Genomic DNA, 10059 nt, shown 5'->3' on the forward strand with positions numbered 1-10059 from the left:
CACTAACGTGCAGACTGGCAGTTTTAGGGACACTATTGTGGGCATTAAAATGGCTGTAACACACCATAGGCACCCAGAAACACCCCTGAGTCAGGAACAAGGTAGGCTGATTCAGGGAAAAAATACTTGAAGAGGAAATGGACGCTCTGGCATCAACCAGTCAAAACCTAGTCCAGTTCCTGGAGGCAGCAGAGGTCCTATGGATGACCTGCACGACCGTGCACACTAAGGAGTGGGAGAGCCCTGGACCAACAAGCAGGTAATAAGGGGTCTTGGGAGTGTCGACGGAACACTTATCTATGATAGGTCCAAAACTTCAATACAAATTTAAATATAATACATTAATTAATATAATACATAATAATAAATATAATATATTAAATAGAAATTTAATACAACGGTGAGAGAAAGAAGGCAAACTGCTTTGTATATCGTGAAAATCTAGACAGAGAGGGAAGGTCTTAAGATCATTCCCCCTAAATCCTCAATTATACCATTTACCAAAAGACGAAAGATTGAGAATTTTGGGCTACTGTTCTTGCAAGGTAAAGAAATTTCTATGTTGGGAGAGATAAACTATCTAGGGGCTATCTTGGACTACAAATTAAGCTAGAACCAACATTTCGACAAAGTAACCAAGCTATCGGAAACAATTTTATTGGCGACCAAACACATGCATGGGGATTACAGCTTAAAATAGTACACTGGATCTTTACTAGAGTAGTAGTGCCCACTATAACTTATGCTGCACTAACGTGGTTGCCAAAAACCTTGCAAGTAGGAACAAAGCTTAAGCTAAGCGAAATACAAAGGCTCACAGGTCTAGTCATAACAGAAGCCATGAAATCTACACTAATCGCATTCATGGAAGCCCCTTCTTAACCTCCCACCATTAGACCTGGTGATTCAAGGAGAAGCAAAGCTGAGACTGAAGCAAATGAGAAATAATAGTCAAGGTATATATTTGTGTTTTGTGTAGTCAAAAGTTAACTTGACAACACACCAAAGAATATCAGGAATCTGTAAGGCAATCAAATCAGAAATGATTTCGGATCACATAATTCCAAAGTAATGCTTCCGTACACCATTCAAAGTTGAATATCCCACAAGAAAAGAATCGAATGACAGTCGCGCCTCAGAAAGCTACCCGCTTAAATGTTCACGTCGGTTCGCAAAAGAAGAATTTGTAATTAGGGAAAAATTAATTCAAATGCCCGATTAAAACATACACAAACGTCTTGAAATACACACCGTACTAAAATTGTAATGAAAAACAAAAAAATAAGTTCAATCCGGGTATAAACCATCGTCCGAATTTTTTAACAGACAAAATACCACAACTAACAAAATGTACGGTGAAAAAACTGTTTATTACAAAAAAAAATCGATAACCCCCTCTTTTTTACAACAACTGACGGACAGCTGTCAATATTGCGGGCGACGTTGCCAAATTAACATATCCTTAAGAAATTCCTGACATTCTTCCACCTGAGAGATGAAATTAACATTAATGAGTGTCTCATATCTATATTAACCCTAAAATTACCAATTCTAAACTGCTTAAACCTAAACGCGATTACAAAAATCTTTTCGGCACTTGAACGTGCCTGTCCACAACGCGTTACAACTTTTGCACATACAACTTCCTCCTTGGCCTCTTCAGAGGAGTCCTGAGAACTGCCCTCAACTAGGACATCGTCTGTGACATCCATTAGCCAAACCTCTTACGATTCTGGAATCTCATTAGACACACATTCCAGTGGGTATAGCCTTTAAATTGGACGCAACATTTGACCTCTAGCAGTCTCAACCGTACCAAAGGCGTCTCACCATCTCGCGCCGACAACAGCTCTGTCATCAAACCCAAAGGCCAGTCTATTCTCTTGTCATTGTCATTTCCGATAATGATCACATCCCTACTAATGCTCAATCTTCTACAGAGTGACTGACTTTCCACCGCTTTACAATCAGGAACACCACTCTCTCAGATCTCGCGGAGGAACTTCATTAGAGTCAATGACACTAACTCCCCAGCATCACTTGACACGTACGTGAGGAGACGCGAATTTATGATTCGCAGTCACATAATATAGTGATCAACTCTTCATATGCTAGGGCCGCCCGTCCCAAGGTTTTTCGAAGAAGTTCTCTCAAGTTTTCTCTCGGTAGTTTTTGGAAGCGACTGGTACCTACCAGTCGCTTCCAAAAACTACCCCACTAACTCGCGGTAGGAGGGTTAAATCGCCACTTTATTCGTTTCGCCCACTAAATATCGCGATAGCATCCCAATCGAGAGCTTTGAGGTGGAAACAGACTGTTAGCACGTCACGTGAGCTCACGTGCTATCACGTTGACGTGATCAACCGAGATACCATGCTTAGAAACACACTACTATCATGTTTTATATGTACACATGTTTCTAGGAGCACTCGGGCGGTTTTCCGTAGTTCCGATTTTCATTTTGTTTGTAATTTTCTATAATGGAAAGTGCCAGCTCGATCAGTTCTTCGGATTGGGAAGAAGAATTGGAAATTGTGGCTGCCTTTATTAGTCTTGACGAGGAAAATAAAAAAAAGAGGAAAGCATGGGTCCATGTCATAAATGTCATAAGGATGAAAAATGTCATGAGAATTGGGTGAATTCCATCGATTGGTTCAGGAATTAAAAAATAATCCACCGCGTTTCCACATGTATTTTCGTGTGCCTAAAGCAGAATTTGACTTCTTACACGGACTAATAAAAAATTATATACAAAAACAAAATACTCAACTTCGAAGAGCTATTAGCACTGAAGAAAGATTAGCAGTTTGTTTGAAGTATGTAATAAATGACAATAGAGGTAGGTAGGTACCTATTTGCGTATCTAAATAACATTACTAACTACTTACATAATACGAAAAACATTTTAGTAAAAAAATAAATAAATACTTGTAACTAAATGCGAAAAACAGAGTAAGAAAATATTTTTATTTCTTTATATTATTGATATTCTGGAGTGGTATTATGATATTGTGTATGAGAAAGGGAAACTAGTTCAAGTAACGTTGGTCTCTGCTGAGTTAGCTGAATAATCGCTTGCTTGGCTGAAATTGTCTGAAGGTGACCTAAGTGGTTCAAAGCTACTTGGAGCTGGCGATACAGGTGACAAATGCGATTGTTGTGACATGGGCATAGGATTGTATATGGCCGTGTGTCGATTTGAAGTTGAAGCAAACGATTCTTCATTGCACTTTATTTCTGTCGATAACACCATATTACTCAATGCAAGCTTAATCATCACCTGTTCAACTTTTGGCAATTATTTTGTCATATTAGACATGCTTAGAAAAAACATATCGGAATCGTCTATAGTTTTCAAAGCGCTATTTATTTTTAAAACTTTATTTGCTTGTATCTTCTGTTCTTCATAACGTCATTTTCTTAAAGCCTTTAAATCATAAACCATTTCTTGTGCTGGAGTATTAGTTCGTTGTTTTTGATTTCGTAAAAGTTTTAGCTCTTTGTGACGTTGTTCAACAGTTTCTGCATCAGTTCCTGTGTCATCACCATAGTTGTTATCCTGATTATCTCTTCCGTTTTCTGCATTTAAATCTACATTTCGGTCCGAATGACCAGGTGTACCTACTTCTGCTCACGACCCATCGCGCAGATCTTCTAGTCTCGCCAAATTTTCAGAGGTTTGAGATTCATTTAAATTACTGTGTGTACTGAAATTGAAGAATATTGCATAAAATCGAAAGGTGTGGCATTTAAATCTAATCTAATCTCAATTTCGGTTTTCTAAAAAAGGTGTAATGAAGGACATTTGCTGCTCATATTTCCAAAGTGTTTTCTTTTTGCAAGCCATTCCACTTCTTCTCTCATCTCGCCGCCTATTTCTTGCATTACAAAAGGATCTTCGTAGATTGTCCCAATGTTCTTTAGCTTTATTCCCTGAAAAACTAAATGTAAATACTGCAATTAATATATTTTTACAATGCTCTTTTGGTTTCAGATTTTTGGCGACAGGAAATTCTTTTAGAAGTATTGGCTTTAACTATAGGTTGAGATTTAGCACTGTAAGAGAAATTGTAAAAGAAGTCTGTAATGCAATATTGAAAAGGCTGGCACCAATTGCAGTGCCACAACCCACAGAAGAATCGTGCAAAAATATCGCAGCTAAATTCAAGAAAATATGGCATTTTTCAAATTGCATTAGGGCTATTGACGGCAAGTACATTAATATCCAGTGCCCTATTAACGCCGGATCTACGCACTATAATTATAAAGAAAGTCATTCTATTGTGTTATTAGCATTAGTTGATGCCGATTATAAGTTTATAGCCATTGATCTTAGTTCATATGGCAGGAACAGTTATGGTGGGATTTTTTCTAAGTCGGCAATAGGCAAAAAATTACACAATAAAACAACTTAATAAAACATTTAATGTGCCAGAATTGACACCTATATTAGAAAACGGACAGCCAGAATCACATGTTGTTATCGGAGATGAAGCATTTCCCCTAAAAACTTATCTGCTTCGCCTATATAGTAGGCATTATATAGGAGACAATGAGCCCAATAAAGTATTTAATTGCAGATTGTCACAGGCGAGACGTGTAGTGGAAAATGCTTTCGGTATTCTAGCTGCACGTTGGAGATGTTTCCGGAGGTACTTAAAAGTGCAACCAGATTTTGTAGATAAAATCGTCCTTGCATCTTGCTGCTTGCATAACATGTTATGTAAAGACAATGCATTTGAAGCAGATATTGAATCACTTCGACTTCCTGAATCAGCTTTATTGAATATAGATCCACTAAGAAGAAATAACACGCGCGAAGCGTTCGAGAAAATTTTAAAGAATCTTTTAATTCAGAAGCCGGTAGTGTAGTTTGGCAACTTAATAGTGTACGCAAGGGAACAATTCATACCTAAAAACTTAACTTAATTTGCCTTTGTTTTAAACCTTTTTAAAATAATATAAAAAAATACATTATAATTTGCTTACCAGTTATTTCTAATTCTTATGTTGATCACGATATTCGGGCAATGCATTATTATAAATAACAGCATGTTCGCTGACTTTCTCTATTAAAATCAAATCCATTTTCAAATAATAACAACGAACTTCAAACAAAACTGTAAATATATATTAGTTCACGTGAGACGAAAATTGTGAATTTGCAGAAATCTATCTCATCTATGCTCATCTAATCAAATCTATGCTAGCTCTGACGCATTACATACTACGTAAAACGGCGCGCTACACTTTTTGTCCGTGACGTCAGTTTACGTAATAGCACGTGAGCTCACGTGACGTGATAACAGTCTGTTTCCACCTTTAAACGCGTTATCAAAATTCGTACCGTTATCACTAAAAATAGTTTTAGGTCTATCGCGTCTTGCGATAAGCCTTCGTAACGATTGTAAAAAGTTCATTGCAGATAATGATGGTTGCTTCGTCATCACATGCTTATAGTAATTATAATTATTAACTTTAATTTTCTTTTCATCAATACTTAGTAATGCTTTAATTTAAATTTAATTCTTTAGTTATATTTAATAATTATGCATTCAAAAATGCGCTTTTTGCTAATAACTTATAAATCAACTTTAAATAATTTGCCGTACACCTTTTCTTTTTCCCATCTTTTGTATATTCCTGAACATACACATCTGTCCTTAAATTAAATGCAAAAGTGCAAAGAGTGAAAGAAAAGGAGAAGAGGGTCGTGCTAAGCAGCAATTTTGACATTGACCGAAGACCGGATCGATCGATAAGTATCGTTTTTATGCGTGTGTATTTTTCGGTACGTGCCCCACTATTCCCATCCCCAAAATATCTAGGGTAAGTTATTTTAGTCTATGTTTTTACATTTACGAGTCAGCGTGTGACTTTAGGGATTTATTCCCTCGGGATATTCATATTTCGACTAAGTTAGCCCAACGGTCACAGTTCCAAGTGAACGGCCTGATACACGGCACAAGTAAACATGCAGATTCATGCCTTTTCTCCACCTTTAAAAGAAAGTTACCTCAAACGCTGCAGCTTCCCTTACGCGATCGAGAGGAAGAAGTGGCGCACAAACTTTATACGATTTGCTATTATACCTCTTGCATATTACACACTTGAAGACAACAGACTTAACATTTTGACGATCGCCCAAAATCCAAAACCTCTCTACATTTTCTAACATGTTCCTGGTAACCTATGCTTGATACTACAGGATGAACACAATAATAAGCCTTTAGGCTAAGGTGTATTCAGGCATAATGGATGAACCCCAAGAGGAAAAAAAATTGTTGTTATACAAAAGCAATGTATAATGTTCATAAATCCACCATGAGAAAGTTCTCTAAATTACTATAAAAGAAAATCTTAAGGAAGTAACTAAAGGATTCACTAGCACTCAATTGTTATGAAAAATCCAGTCAAAGAATTTTAGGGTTTAAAGACTTATGTTCTCAAAGCAAAGACTCCAACCAAACATATTATGCTCTTGTATTCATGATTCAAGTTCTTTGAAAAATGTAATAAAATTCCTGTGTTTTATCTTTTTACAGAACATACAGTTTCGGCAGAGGTTTTAAAAAATTGTATAATTAACTGCATTAAAGACTTGTACTCAATTAGGATGAAGGTCTGTGCAACATTTGTGATCAAGGTAGTATTAATATAGAAAACTATAAACACTATAAAAGAGTTCTGTATTTTATTATTTCATGTACAACTTTCCATCTTTTACATCTTCAATTTTTTGACCCGAACCAATGCAGACTATACTAGCAATTTATTAACTGGTGTACATGGCCTACGTATAGGATTTTTATATTAATTATTGTTGATTTTTAGAGTATATTATTATATTGCTTGTAGGATTTATAATCACTATTAAATAATTAATAGTGATTATTAATACATTATTTTATTATTAATACTAATACAAAATTGCCCACTAAATGTTTTAGTGGGCAATTTTCTGGAACTAGATAATTAGTTGTATTTGTAAATTGGAACTTAGTAGTTTTAGTAGTTTTCTAGTGGGGCCTGTCTTAGAACTCGAATTTCCCGCCCTATATTCAAATTTGGAGCTAATTGGCCACGCCTTCTTTTAGTAGAGAGCCAAAGTTTATTCGCGTTAACGGCAACCCACACTTCTCTATATATGTATTTGTGTTCTGTGGTCAGTAGAGTCGAGTTGAGTTGATTGTGTTGACCGCTAAGTAGCAGACGGCGAAAAAGGCAAATATTAATAATTTTGGCAGAGCCTAATTAAAGAAATACGGATAAAAGACGGTTTGTCGCATATGAAACGACGAGTAATATTATAACAAACTCAGATGGGGTTTATTGTTATAATTAAGTTTAATTTAGGCCGAGACGCGACCTTAATTATTTATACTTAAGACGTGGGTTAAATGTACAGGGTGGCCAAATAAGAATGCGAGGTACTGTATCTGGGAAACTATTCATCGTAGAAGCTTGCCATAAAAAAATTTATTACTAAAATGGCCAAGAGAATGACCTGGAAAATATTTTCAAGTTTCTAAAATGGCCGCTAGAGGGTGCAACTGCAATCTTGAATCTAGAAAACTGATGTTTCTGTAAATTTTGCTAAATTAACCTAACAAAAAAATAGCTGATTATTAAAGTAGAGACTAATCCGAACCTTTTTTATTTGAATAGTTTTGCTGTATCTCTAAAAATAAAGTGGTAGGGGGTGTTCAAAAGTTGGCTTAAAACACACCCTGTATACTAAAAACGCCTTAGCCGATTTTATCAAACTTGGCCTAGTTGAAAAGAGCTATTATTAAGCTACGAATATTATTATATTTCATGTTTTTTTAGTTTTACATCTCGCCGCTAGAGAGCTTTTTTCGGCTTTCTGACACAAATGACTAATTTTCTCAAAAAACTTAAATGCAATGGTATAAATTTTTTTATACAAAAAAATAGCTTAATGACGCCTAAATACGCTTGCGAAAACAGCATCTTAATATCTTTATCCTAACCTAAAATTTAGGCCAAAGAAAATTTTATATGGAAATCCCTTAATATTTATAAAAACTACAAAATAATTTATTTCGAATTTCTTTTATAATGTAAGTTGTGGCCCTATAAAGGACCGATTTTAAAAAGAAAGGGTTTTAATGCCCCCGTAAATGCTCGAAATGCTGACCATCACGCTCTATGCATTGCTGAAGCCTCTCATAGGTAGATAGAACTGCAGCTTCAATTTCGGCTCTCGGTATGGTATGTATTGCATTACGAATGCGGTTTTTCATATCTTCTCTAGTCGTAGGCTGAGTCTGAAATACAATGTCCTTTAACCGCCCCCATAAATAGAAATCAAGACAGGTTAAGTCTGGGGATCGCGGAGGCCATGGAAACAGGCTTCCTCTTCCAATCCACCGCTGTTGAAAAATGTTATTAATATGCTCTCGCACATTCCTAGCAAAATGTGCTGGACAACCATCCAACTGCAAAAACAAATTTTGCCGGACTTCCAGTGGCACATCTTCCAGCAACAACGGTAATTGATTACTAAAAAGTCGAAAAAAACATTGCCATTTACAGATTGCTCAATAAAATATGATCCAATAATGTTGCCTCCAAGTATACCACACCGCACATTTAAACTCCAGCGCCCTTGGTGCTGAACTTCACGCAACCAATGCGGATTTTCTGCAGACCAATAATGCATGTTATGCAGATTGACGCTACCGTCACTATTAAATGTGGCTTCATCGGTCCAAAGAATTTTAAATAAAAAATCTCTGTCCTCGCGTATCATACCTAATATCCAATGGCAATAGTCCAATCTACGGTCAAAGTCTGCTTCTTCCAATGCCTGATGTAAATTAACATGATATGGGTGCATTCTATAAATATATTTAAAAAAAAGCTGAACTTAAATAAATCCATATATGGCGATGGCTATTAGAATTTACCTATTGTCCTTCAAAATATTTTGAATCGTTGTTCTTGATATGCCTAATTCAAGGGATAATGCTCTTGTGCTAACATGAGGATTTCCTTCAATATATTCCAGTACGCTGTTAATATTGTCCACATTTCTTCTAATTCTTGGCCGTTGAAACCTAGGCCGAAAACTACCATTGGCTCGTAAGTTCGCCACTAATCGGGGAAAAAATCTAACATCGCAAGGACTTCGATTTGGATATCGAGCAGCATAAACTCTTTTTGCTACTGCAGCATTTTGAAGACATTCAAAATAAACCGCAAGCATATCAACAGCTTCATGGTTCGTAAAACGCATTTTGCAAAAACAAAAAATGCTCAAGTAACGTAAAACTTTTGACAACTTACTATTGACAATTTGAGGAATGTTTATAATTTGAGTAGATATTTGTTTTGTTGCATTCCATGGCCTGCTTTCTAATAATTATTTTTTTCGTATTATATCCATAGTAAATATATAACATAAAATAGGTCTGATTTTTGATACAAGCATTATTAATACTTACCTTTTAGTGATATTAGGTAATGTTTTCAAAAATGGTAAATTTTGTTTTCAAAAGTAGTGAATTTTAAAAAATTCCAAAATAATTAGTATAAAAAAATTAAAATTTAAGGGTATAAAATATTCTTTGGCCTATATTTTAGGTTAGGAACAAGATATCGAGTTGCGGTTTTCGCAAGATTATTTAGACATCATTTAGCTATTTTTCTATGAAAAAAAAATCATATCAACGTATTTAAGTTTTTTGAGAAAATTAGTCATTTGTGTCAGAAAGCCGAAAAAAGCCCTCTAGCGGCGAGATGTAAAACTAAAAAAACATGAAATATAATAATATTCGTAGCTTAATAACAGCTCTTTTCAACTAGCCCAAGTTTGATAAAATCGGCTAAGGCGTTTTTAGTATACAGGGTGTGTTTTAAGCCAACTTTTGAACACCCCCCACCATTTTATTTTTAGAGATACAGCAAAACTATTGAAATAAAAAAGGTTCGGATTAGTCTCTACTTTAATAATCAGCTATTTTTTTGTTAGGTTAATTCAGCAAAATTTACAGAAACATCAGTTTTCTAGATTCAAGATTGCAGTTGCGCCCC

At 35.5% G+C, this 10059-nt stretch overlaps 2 long non-coding RNA genes across 2 annotated transcripts; both read right to left on the bottom strand.

Moving 5' to 3' along the window:
• Positions 1–4415: 4415 nt before the first annotated feature.
• Positions 4416–5139, bottom strand: LOC126749214 (uncharacterized). Its single transcript, XR_007664932.1, has 2 exons — positions 4990–5139; positions 4416–4912 (listed from the first exon to the last, which is right to left on the bottom strand). It is a non-coding gene; the product is annotated as an uncharacterized LOC126749214 (long non-coding RNA).
• Positions 5140–8037: 2898 nt separating this feature from the next.
• Positions 8038–9427, bottom strand: LOC126749197 (uncharacterized). Its single transcript, XR_007664924.1, has 2 exons — positions 8934–9427; positions 8038–8864 (listed from the first exon to the last, which is right to left on the bottom strand). It is a non-coding gene; the product is annotated as an uncharacterized LOC126749197 (long non-coding RNA).
• Positions 9428–10059: the final 632 nt, after the last annotated feature.

The sequence above is a fragment of the Anthonomus grandis genome, chromosome 2 (assembly GCF_022605725.1).
Source record: "Anthonomus grandis grandis chromosome 2, icAntGran1.3, whole genome shotgun sequence".
NCBI classification, from domain to species: Eukaryota; Metazoa; Arthropoda; class Insecta; order Coleoptera; family Curculionidae; genus Anthonomus; species Anthonomus grandis.